Source organism: Lonchura striata, chromosome 12, assembly GCF_050655825.1.
Source record: "Lonchura striata isolate lonStrDom1 chromosome 12, ASM5065582v1, whole genome shotgun sequence".
Classification (NCBI taxonomy): Eukaryota; Metazoa; Chordata; class Aves; order Passeriformes; family Estrildidae; genus Lonchura; species Lonchura striata.
The window spans coordinates 23,119,695-23,131,703 of NC_140714.1; the positions used below are offsets into that span (position 1 = coordinate 23,119,695).

Here is a 12,009-nt window from a genome sequence, read left to right on the forward strand (position 1 = left end):
CGGGACAGGCCCTGGGTGCCCAGCTCCTCCAGCTGGATGTGGGGGTGCTGTGGGGTCCCTGGGCACCCCATCCCCTGTTCCCTGGGCACCCCATCCCTGTCCCCTGGCTCTGTGGCACTGTGAGGACCCCCTGTCCCTCCACACCGGTGGGCACAAAGGCCTGGGAGCAAGCAGTGAGGATGGGGTGGTGATGGTGATCTAAAGTGGGAAAGAAAGGTGCCTTTGGGACGATGTGGTGGTCACACACCTCCCACCCTTCCACCAGGCTGGCTTTCACTGGCTTTTGGCCATGCTTGTGCTGTTAAATAGCTGGTAGTTGTCACTCCATGAGTATTCCTTTGTTATTTGAGGATTACTGAGACACTTAACTGGCTGTTCATTAGCTGCTTTAGAGAAAAATAAGATTTGATTAATCATCATTTCAGCAAATTATAGCCTATTCTGCAGGCTAATGGAATTAGGCAGTGAAGAGCTGGCTTCCTGCAGTGAGCCTCATTCTACCTGGCCTCACCTGGAGGGCTGGGTGGGCACAGAAATCGGGGTCACCCACACCAGTCAGGGATGGGGCGCCTGGGCTGCCAGGGTGGTGTGAGGACCACAGAGTGCTGCTGGGCGCAGTGCAGGTGGTGCCTGGGGCTGTGGCACAGGTGCCCAGAGCAGCTGTGGCTGCCCCTGGATCCGTGGCAGTGCCCAAGGCCAGGCTGGACAGGGCTTGGAGCAGCCTGGGGCGGTGGAGGGTGGCCCTGCCCATGGCAGGGGGTGGAAGATAATGAGCTTTAAGATCTCTTCCAACTCAAACCATTCCATGATACTGTGCTATAAACACAGCCATCAGCATCTATGTTGGCGTCTATCCTAACCTTTGAGGTCACTTCACTTCCTTTTTGTTGTTTTTGGTTTGTAAGGAATTGTCACCCAATCAAGATCAAATTTCTGAGCTGACTGTTGAATTCATCCTTGAAAAATATATGTTTTCTCTGAATAGTCCATTACATTATTCCAAGTTTTACCTTACCAACATGCTAATTTCAAACATAACTGGGTTTAGTAAATTATGCAACAGGGAAGATAGAGCCCTCACCTTTGCTTTAGAGTAAAGGTCAAGAGCTTGAAGACAGGAAAGCTCAAAGATGCAGAATGCAGTTGTTAGAAATCCCACAAAAGGTATTTGTAGATGTTAAATACCAGGGCAAGGATTTAAAAAGCAGGGTTCTTTGCATGAAATTGCTTTGCTGCCTTCTGGCCAAGAGTTAAAAGTTCCCCCAAAGGTTTTCTGTTTTCTGCCATCTTCTTGTCTTACATCTTTCCTCTTCAGGTTCCCTGACTGTTGCTTCCCTTTAATCTGTTTTAGGGGCCCTCTCGTGGCTGTTGAAAAGCCCCTCTATCTGCTCCCCCATCAGCCCAGGGCTGGTGGAGAGGGAACAGAGACCTCCCTTCCCCTTTCCAAGTGGGACTCCCTCGGCCTCCCTGGCTTGATTTAGCAGTGGTTAGCCATTGACAATGTTGACATTGGGATTACATGGAATTTGCTTGCACAAAAGCTGGGGAATAGCACAGCCCGTGTCAGTTTGCACTTCACCCTTCTCGAGAGCAGGCACTCAGGATATGCCTGCACCACGCTGGTGCTGGTTGTTATCCCTGGGGTTGGTGCCCAGTGTTGGGGACCTGAGACTGGGGCTGGACCAGCAGCAGTGACAGGATTTGAGGACTATTCTCCCTCTGCTCCTCTGCACCTTCTCTGGTGCATTCGTGCTTTGCCAGCTTCACAATGGGTGTAACTCTCCCCTGTGCAGAATTTGGGAAGAAGAGGCATTTCCTCCTTCTCTCAGTGTAGTGTTCTTGTCAAGCATGATGGTAATTGCAAGCTCAAACCAGAAGTAGATTAATAACAATAGAAGATTATTAACAGAAAAGTTAATTGACAAAATTTAGAGGCTTCGTTTTTGGACACTGTTAATTGCTTAGCTGATGGCATCCCTGGAGAGAACAGATTGGACTCTTCCAGCCAAATACATGCAACATCTTCACTGCCAAAGATCCCAGACGAAATGCCCAGGGCTTTGCTGGGTCTTGAGGGGCCTCACCAGGGCCACCTCAGTGACGAGCCTTGGCTTTGGCCATAGGGATGGTGGTGGCCCCAGCACGGTGGTGGTGGCCCTCAGCAAGGAGTCCCCTCTGTGCTGCTACTGCAGTCCCTGCTGCACCAGACACGCAGGAGAAAGGAGAAAAGGGCCTCAGCAGCCCATGAATCCCCTCTGGGGTCTGGGAGGGGAATGAGATATTTTAGGGCCCCAGTGGGGTGGAGGAGGCAGCCCCAGCGCTGCCCTGGCTTCACCTGGGTCAGGCAGCCCTAGGCTCAGCTTTGAAATGTGAAGCAGCTTCCTTAAGCATTGCAGGGGGTAAAAAGTGAATTAACCATATCATAGGCACATGGTACTTCCCTGCTCAGATTACACTACAAAATCTGGGCAGTTCAAGATAGAGCTGGAAAAGGGGATTTGGGAGTGTGAGCAGCACTTGGAGCAGAGCACAGCTGACATGGCTGGGAACAAAAGGTGACAGGAGAACTCGCCACATCTGCACTGCTGCTCATATACAGGTCAGCAGAAATCTTTCCTAACTGGACATTTGTTGTAAATTTGCTGGGAGAAGTGTAAAATAGCTTTGTTTGAGTGCTGGCTTTGCTTTGTGCCTTGTGTTCTGCTAGTTGCAGAGCTTGTGCTGGGTTTCACTTCGGTTTTTGTACTTTGTTTTCCAGATTTACTTCTTAACTGTTCTTTAGGCTCTAAAGCTGTTAAATATCTCCAGTTTGATGCAGTTTAAAGACTTAAGTAGAGAGGGGCAGGTTTGCTTTCTTAGTTAAGGCTGCTAAAGCTGCTCGTGGACAAAGCTTTTTGCTTTTTTGCAGAATTCTCCATAGGCAAAACGTGTTTGTGCTATTAGTCAGATCTTCATGGGTTATTTTTTTTGTTTTCACCTCAAAGTGAGCTTCTTATAAAAACAATTATTTTTAATGCCACTTCTGGCCTTTTGACTGGGAATTCAAAGTTTTACCTCACAGACTGGAGCGAAAGTTAGGTTTGTTTTTGTTAATGCAAGTCAAGGAGTAGCAGTGATTCACTGTGACAGGCTGAATGTGAGCCATATGAACCGAGCTGCACGGGCATAAAGGAGGATTGTGCTGCAAAATATCTCCAAGTAATTTAGATTTTGACACACTTACCACTTCTCAAGTTGCATTTCCCCCTCTCCTCACACTCCTGCCCTTCCCCCACCATCCAGGATCTGATGTGATGGAAAAATATAGGCATTGTCTCTGGGATTAGGAATGGCTGGGCTAAAAATGCTTTTTGCTTCTGCAGATTTTACTATAGTAGTGTGCCAGCTTCCCAAAGACATGGTAATGATTATATACACTTACATACAGGGTCTTAAATGACAACTTTCTGGGCTGAAATAATTTGAGTTTTGAGATGATCATTCCTATCCCTGGAAGCGTGCAAGTGTTATGGGCTGGTTTGTGTCACTGGGACGGTCTGTGCTGGGTTCCTGCTCCAAGGAGTGTGAGATGTATGGATTTGCTGGAGCCCAGCTCTCACAGCTGTAGGTGGCAGGGGACAGAGGGTGCCTGGCCCCAGGAAACCCTAGGAACTGGGGCATGGGGCCACTGTGTCCCACTCTGGAGGCAGCATCCTACAAAGCCCTTTTTTTCCAGTTAAATACTACTGATTCCTTTTGTGTGTATTTTGGGTTTTTTTGCTGTAATTTTCTTTTTCCCCTTCTTTATTCTGCAGTTTTCTTGTATGAATGGCAAATGGAGGCTATCTCAGTGTTGTCTCAGATGATACATACTCATAGCAGGACTTTGTCCAGCCTTTTTATTGATTAAGTATTGTAGCATTGGGATGTAGAAAGGAATGGCAAATGGCAGTTCATACCATTATGAACATGAGGTTTCTTACCAGTCAGTGAAAGGCAGAGTGTAGAGCTGTGTGTGAATGCAGTAAGTGTAATATTTATAAACTAAGACATACTTTAATGGCTCTTAAACTTGAAGATTGAATTCTGTTCTCTTAGAAAGTGTAGATACAACAGACACATGCCATGGGAAAGGAGAACAGAATTTGGTGTTGCAGTGAATTTGTTGTAACCCAGTGGCTCACTCCAATTCTCTTTCTCCCTGAAGTTATTAGCCAGGACCCTGCTGGAAGTGGGGATTAAGCCAGACGTTAAGGTGACATTGCGACCCACCTTTGCTGTTTAATGTCAAATGTGAAGTTTTAAAAGCAAACCAAAAATAATACATTGGATACTATTTTTAAGACAAAACCCCACCAAAATGTCTGTCATCAGATTCCAAATGATGCCTTGCTTCATTTCAACAAAGAGCTATCCATTATATGGTCTTAATTTATGGAATGTTAAACAGTTTCTGGCATTACTGTGCCCCTGCAGGAAGAACAGATGGTACTTTTGAATGAGTTTTGCTATGGGATAAAATGTTCCAGGTCTTCACCAGATCATATCCATCTGTAAGGAAGGAATAGCATTTTTGTAAAATAAACAAGATAAAGTCAAAGAACTCAAAATCTCCTACTGAAGGAAGAACACTGCCTGTGGGCTGAGGTGGTTGTACAGTTTGGAAGGTAATGTGGAAAGTACTGCTTAGTACTATTTCAAAGGTGAACACTTATCTTGATGAAACATTCCAAACAGGAAATCTCTTTTTATCAGGCCTTGGGAGGCAGTGGTCAGGGTGTGAGTGGTCAGCGTGTACTGACAGGAGCCTGTGTATAACAAGAGCACCTTATTTTTATATCTTGTTTGATTTATAAAGCTTTGACTCTCTGAGAAGAGCATGGAAACAATGAAAATCTAGATCCTGACAGTCTTTATTGTGTCCATGTATAATGTGGCCACCCCCACATTTCTGAGAGGAACATCTCCATCTGGAGGCACACCTTGCACCCTTCATAGAAGTTTGTCTTGTAGGTGAAACAGAGGATTGGCAGAATTGTGAGGTGTTGCACCATTTTCCTTCTCCATTCCTCTGGATGACCAGGAACTGTTGAAATGATGGAGTCCATAATTTTTTTCAGGGCTCTGCTGGGATTCTCCCAGTTGACCTCCAAGGGAATGACTGCTTTCTCCTCCTTGGCCTCTGCAGTGCTGTGGTCCACATCTGGTGAAGGAATATCCGCTTCACTTTATTTGTGTTCCTTACAATTCTGTAAGCTTTCTCCATATTGCCCATAGAGTTCTCCTTTGCAAAGTGAAAAATCACACACTCTGCAGCTTTATCCTCCCAAAACTAAGGTATGTATCATGTAAATCATGTACAGTCTTTGTATGATGCACAGCTGTGGGCTTCCCATCCCTGGAAGTGTCAAGGCCAGGCTGGACACGGCTTGGAGCAACCTGCAGTTGTGGAAGGTGGAACTGGATTATCTTTAAGGTCCTTTCCAGCCCAAACCAACCTGGAATTCTGTGGTAAAGCTCAGAGCAAAGGGATAATGCATCCCTCCCAGTTCATTAATTGCCTTCTGAAGTCTTACCCAGCCCTCTCCTGATTGTAGAGAACCTCATCAGCAAGGTGACTTCTAGAAAACTGATGTTAAACTGCACCAGTGATCTTCTGAGAACTTAAACCCATGGACCTCTTTGTTCTGTTTTTGTTCTTTGGTTACCCAAGATCATGATATCATCCGCTTGCTTTCAGAATTGAGCCTTCAAAATCCATGTACGGTTTATTACTGAAATCCAGTGAAAATGCTCCCCCTGCCAGGCTCCAGCTCAGTCAGCTGGGTGTGCACGTCTGGCTGGGCTGCCAGAGCGTTTCCATCGTGGCGGGTGAGGCAGGGTCGTGCCACAGGAAGGCTCCCTGCAGGTGCCTCTGGCTGCTGGGCAGCTGCACCTCAGAGAGCACTGACAGGGGAGTCTGGAAAGCTGAAATACCTCCCACTGCACCTCCTCTGCTTTCCTTGGTGGGGTTTTCATCCTTCTTTAATTGTTTTAAATACCAAATATTCTATACTCTTGGGAGACTTTATTTCATCTCTCATGTTAGTAACTTTTCTATCTTAATTTTCCTTCTCAGTCATGTGCTGGACTGTACATAACTAATGTGGAAGGAGGGACTACAACCTCATTCTTCTGTTGTACTAAATACTTATTTCGCCTTGTACTAATTATTTACTTCCCCTTGTATTAATTATCCTTACAGTTATAGGATTTCCACAGCTGGAAAATAAAATACTTTCCTTCCCTTCCAGAAGATCATTGACCAAAACATAAATATGTATTTTAATGTGCCAAGACCAAACAAATTGTTTGTACTAGTCAATACTACTTTAGCTGGAGTATTGTTTGCTGTGATGAAACTCAGATTGAATTTACTGTTTTGTCAGTGTGTTCAACAAAACCAAGATGATGATAAAGAAGAAAAAAGTATTCTTGTTTAAATTATGTGTGTGACTATAAGGTAACATATACAATTATTATTCAGTCAGCATTTTTTATTAATGCAGTGTCATCTGATTTGCTGGGATTTCTGTTTTGAGTATTTCACCTGTAGTTGCAAGTGATCATGGGTTTACTTGTATTGGGTGATGATTAGCAAATTAACATATTCAAGACCCTGGGTTGCAAGCTTCCCCAACAGATCATAGTAACTTCCTGTAGTATTAGAAAATGTAATGTGTAATTTACAAAATAAACAAGAGTTGCTTTTCTAATCTCAATCTGGTTTGTAGATTGAATATGGTACAAACCACAAATTGTTCTGAACACAAGTGCAGATGTGCATCTGAGGGCAGAAGCTGTCCCAGTGCATGTGGACACTTGGAAAACTATCACTGAGTGTGCTAACTTGGAGTTCTGTGCAGAAACAGGAAAAACCCATGCTCCTATCTTCAGGAAGTTATACTGCGAATTAAGGTTACCCCTGGACAATTGGGATCTTTTCCCTATCAAAGTAAGGGAGTCAAGATACACGATTCCACATCTGCTGTAGGCAAAAGTGCAGGATAAACCCGACATGGGACTTGTGTTAGCCCCACCTGGAATTATTGTTGTCTCTGCATGATGGGCTCCGAGATGGAACAGCAGAGTAGCCTTTTTTCATTTGCAGTTTGGTACTCACCAAACCAAATTAATTCCATTATCTTTTATGGAAAGTTTGTGCAGGAACACTTTGGATTGATGGATTTCATTTGTGGCTGCTGACTGATTAGCAGCATGATAGATGCAGCTTCATTTACAGTGATTTACTTTCATTCATGAGAAAAAATCTGAAGGTTTCTTTCCAGCTTTTTTTTTGCACTAAAACTTTTCAAAGTGCTCAACCAATGGTAGGCTTTGATTTCTATTTTTTTAATGCATGTGGTAACCAACATTTCTATGAGAACATTTTAATCAAGTGTTCTAGTCTTTCCTCCATTAAAATATTTTTTTTTTTTTTACTTTAGCTGAAGAATTTAGTTTCTATATATAATAACCCTGATATGAACATTCTTTTGTCACCATGAGAGGGAACTGTTCCCAGGGAATGATCACTGCTGCTTTTTCTGGGTTTTATTAATTTATAATTGGCAATATGCCTTGTGGTACATCCAATCCATACTCCACATATGATCTTGTCTGCAGTCCATGGAGGTTGAGAAAGCATGTGCACGAATGCTGAAACAAGTCTGAGTTCCTTTTCTCCAGACCAAAATATACATGGGCAGATGCTCAACCAGATTCAGTAACTGGACATTTTTCAATGCCCAACAGATAGACTTTCACCATTTATCATGATAAGAAAAAAGTCAGGATGCAATTACAGGAAAATAATTTGCTGCAAACCTGCTGTATTGACATTTTGTTTTGACACTGATTTGGAATTAATTGGCAGACTGAAGTAAATCTCTCTGAGTTTTGGAGAGTCTCAAATCTATTCCTCAGTTCTGATGCTGAAGTTCAGGTGATGGGGGCAGCTCTGCCTCTCAGGTATGCTGTGCAAAGCTGCCTGGCAGCTCCCTTCAGCCTTCCCTGTATGAAAACTGTTGTTAATTATTTCCAAATTGCCACATGGCAGCGCACAGGGCAGGAAAGGCCACTTGCTAAGCTGTCAGCTAAATAGTAGGCTTTCTTTGGCCTAATTTGGATTTTAGATGGGGGTGGGGGACTTTTCAGTTTGAACTGTTTGGAAAGAGCTGCCTGAAATAGGTAGGGAGTGCTCAGATGTTCGAACCAACACATTTCCCAAGAAAAGGTCTGTATTACTGTCACTGCTTAGGGCAGTGGGGTTCAAAGTGCATAGCAGAAGATTGGATTATGAAAAAGAAACAAATGCAAAACTTAAATCTGCTGCTTACAGAGAGTTCTAAGTAGTATCAGAGTTCTTTCATGGAGAAAAGGAAAAATGGGGAGAGACAATCACAGAGGGAGTGAGAATGATATCTCAGGTTTTGCATGCCACTGTCCCTGCTGCAGGCTCTTTCCTTGGTGAGAGGCACTGCAGCCCTGCAAATGGGAGCTCTGTAGAACTGTGGGAAGGGGCAGGGGGCTGGAGCATCCTGCAGGGAGATTAGAGAAAGGAAGCAGAGAGAGAGAAATCTAGTCCAGGATCTTGAAAGGATATATTTAAGTGGCATGGTTATGAGATTGTGCAGGGGTTGTGCTTGAGTTAATTTTGAGAAATGGTAAATATCTAAATAATGAGGAACATCTTGGAAACTAGGGATTTGTTCCTTCCTGAGAGGGAAGAGAGGAGTGCAGCTCTTAAAATAAATGAGAAAAAAAAATATTTCTTTCACTTATCAGAGGAGCCTCCAGTACTGACAGTGCTCACCCGAGCCTGGAGCTGGTGCTGGCTCCTGGGAGCTGTACTGCCCCATCTCAAGGCTGTCTCCACATATCTGTGGCTGCTCAAGGTGCTGTGGAGCTCAGGGACCTGCCTGCTGCCAAAAGAGCTCTCCCTGTGCAAATTAGTTCATAACTTATGAGCTTTGACAAGTTTTTGTTGGCTGTGCCTTGGGAAACATTTTTGAGTGGCTGTTGCTGAGTTAGCTTTAATCTTTTCCCAGATTTCTTTGGCTGGTGTGGAAATAGCTGGATTATTTAATTGTGTTTTTAGGGAGTATATATAGTCACCTGAAACTTGGTGATGTAAAAAGAAGAGGAAAAAAGTATTTCAATAGCAAAGACATTTATTTTCACTCCAGTGTAAGAGTTTGGCTCCTTCTGCAGCAGAGCTGTGACCCTGGCCCAGCTGTCAGGTCTTGCTGCGTCCCCTGTGCATTGTCCAGAGAGGAACCTGGCTGTGGTCAGTTTGTCAGGGATCCCGTGGTGGGTTTGTCAGGGATACAAGGATTGCTTTGTCAGGGTTCTCGTGGCAGAGTCCTGGGCCTGTCCCCACAGTGCTGGCCCCTGCACAGCCCATGCTGAGCTCCTGTATCCCATGTGAGCCTTTCCTCTCTGGCTCCTGGGCAGCTGCTGTGCTCCCCATGAGTCACTTTGGATCTGCTGCACCGGCGACTCCCAATGACACAGAATTTCACTCCTCTGGAATCCAAGTACCTGCCCTGTTGTGCTGGGCTGGGCTGGGCTGAAGGGCTGCACTGACACAATAGCCCCAGGACATGATTCTCCTCTCCCTGGCTCTGTCATTCCCTTGGAAAAAGGCTGCCTTTGCTCTCTGGGACTTCAGAAAGCCCTCAGATATTGCACATTGTGGAAGAGTAAGTCCCAGAGCTGCCTGGTCACTTCTGTTAATGCTTGGCTACTTCAGCTGAAATACCTCGGGTGATGCTTTTCCATTACTGCAGCATGTTTGGATTTGGGCATGGGAAATGTCTTGGGAAGCTCCTGCAGCCTCTCTGCTTGAGGGTGCTTCTGCTGGGAAGGGAGTTCTTCTTGGAGTTCTTCTGGGAGACTGCGTGAGTTTTGATCCCATCCTGCTTTCTTCTTGTTTGTCTCCTCTTGAGTTTGCTGTTGAATTAAGTAAAAATCCTCCAGACTCCCAAATGTCCATTTTTAAAAGCTTTTCTATGAAAAAGGGGTTAATGCAACTGATTTCCTATTGAAAACAAAGCTGAGGAAAATGGCCTGCAAAAGCTATGACTCCTGAACACAGACTTGTTTAGCCAAGAATTGGAGTGTTGACAACTCCAGAGTGCTTTATTTTCAATAGCAAAAAGCAGCTCATTGGATTGGGATTTACCCTGAGGTTTATCCTACCCCTCTGGTCCTTCTGCCCAAACAGGGGTTCAGCTCAGCTCGGATTCCAGCAATTTGCAGGCAGAGGTGATGGGCCCTGGGCCTGAATGTTGCATAAGAGCAGTGATGGAAACACTTCTCCCTTTTCATTCATCCTCCCGGTGAATAGCCCTGCAGTTCCCTCTAGGAGGAGAGCAGCAGTCCCTTCCAGCAGCAATCCCTTCCAGCGCCTGGTGAGATCACAAATTTCCGGATTGAGAGGGTGTGAAAGGAAGATCTAATCCATGGGCTGGCACAGTCCAGTCAGGAGTGACTGGGTTTGGGGTTTTTTCCTGGTTTTCATACAAGATTCAAATGCTCTCACAAATTTCCATTTTTTTCTTGCATTTAAAAGGGATTGTTTTAAAATTGTTGTTTCCTTCTGTCTCCTCCCTTCCTCCTCCCTCAGTCTAAACTGTGACCGCAGGCAGTGAGAGCTGCTGGCAGCTGCAGCAGCCCGGAGCTCTGGCTGGGGAGAGGTGTGAAAATGCTCGGACGGGAGAAATACATTCCCCTTGCTCCTCGGGACGGGTGTGCACATGTCCTTCTGCCTGCTGCCCTGCTTTCTGCAGAGCTTTCACCGCTGTGAGAGAGATTCAGCATCGCCAAAAGATTCACCAGCACAGAGCAGGGCTGTGCTTCGTCCCTGCCTATGTACAGCTTGAACCTGCAGGGCCAATTTCAGCTGGCTGGCACTGGGAAACCCAGGAGAATTGTTCGTGGCAGCTCTGTGGGCTGATGATGTAGGTGAACTTAATGGGAAGAAATGATAATGTTTGACTCAATTCAGAAGGTTGAATGATTTATTTATTATAACTGTGGTAAAATACATTAATATACTATATAAAGGAAGATATTAAAATTACATACTCCTTTCTCTAATTCTATATCTAACTCTAACACAGCTTCTGACTCTCTCTCTCGTCCAGACACAGGTTGATTGGATTGGCCACCAGGCTCAAACAATCCTCATTAGAATCTAATTAAGTATTCACTCTAGGTAAACAATTCTCTAAACATATTCTACATGAGAAATACAAGGAAACAGAAATAGAAATTTTCTCTTTCATTTCTCTCTGCATACCTCTATGAAAAATCCTGAAAGAAAGTAAAATGTACTCCCACAATGGACTTGCTTTATGCACAGGTGGTGAGTGCCAGCCCTTCACTGGCTTTCCAGTGGTTGTTTCTTTATGTGTCTCAGCCTTAGGTGTGGATTCCTGGCAGGCTCAGATGCTGCCCCCTCGGTTACACCCAGCAGGGCCTATGCTCCCAGCGCCCAGCACAGGAGGGATTGCACAGATGGCTGCCACCTTCTGTTCTTACATCAGCCTGGCATCTGGCCCTGCTCACTCTCAGAAGTGGAAGATACACATCAAACCAGCATTTCTGTTACTGTCATCCTCAAAAATGGCAATTTATTGAGGGACTGAGAGGTGGAACAGAGAAAAGAATTGTTCTGTCTAAACCTTTTCACAGAAGTCTGCAGCTGGTGAACTTGCAGGTACACCTTAAAGATGGAAGTCAGTGGGTTCTCCTACAGTGCACTGGATTTATTTTCTTTACTGTTTTTTGTTTATAAATGGCTGCCTCCTTTTGTTCAGTGAACATTTGACAGAATGCTGTTGCTCCTGTGGTATCTTTTTCACATGTGCCTACCTTCTGTATGTCTCTGGGGCACCCTTCACACAGAGACATTGTCTTTGTGTCAAATCTTTGAAGGAGTGTGCCTCCTCTCACCTCTGCTTACCTAGAATAAGCTTTCTGGTT

General features: G+C 44.9%; 1 protein-coding gene across 14 annotated transcripts in view; it reads left to right on the forward strand.

Moving 5' to 3' along the window:
• Positions 1–12,009, forward strand: part of FBLN2 (fibulin 2) — a 92,597-nt gene that overhangs the window by 8,437 nt on the left and 72,151 nt on the right. For 2 of the 14 annotated variants that reach the window (XM_085590848.1, XM_085590853.1), the window contains exons 1-2: positions 2,487–2,599; positions 5,100–5,316. The exons of 8 other annotated variants lie outside the window; for them this stretch is intronic. The gene's annotated coding sequence lies outside the window, so the exon portion shown is untranslated. Of the gene's footprint in view, positions 1–2,486; positions 2,600–5,099; positions 5,317–9,640; positions 9,723–12,009 lie in introns of those variants that run through there. 4 more of the 14 variants (XM_085590849.1, XM_085590850.1, XM_085590855.1 and 1 more) reach the window with 3 other exon arrangements.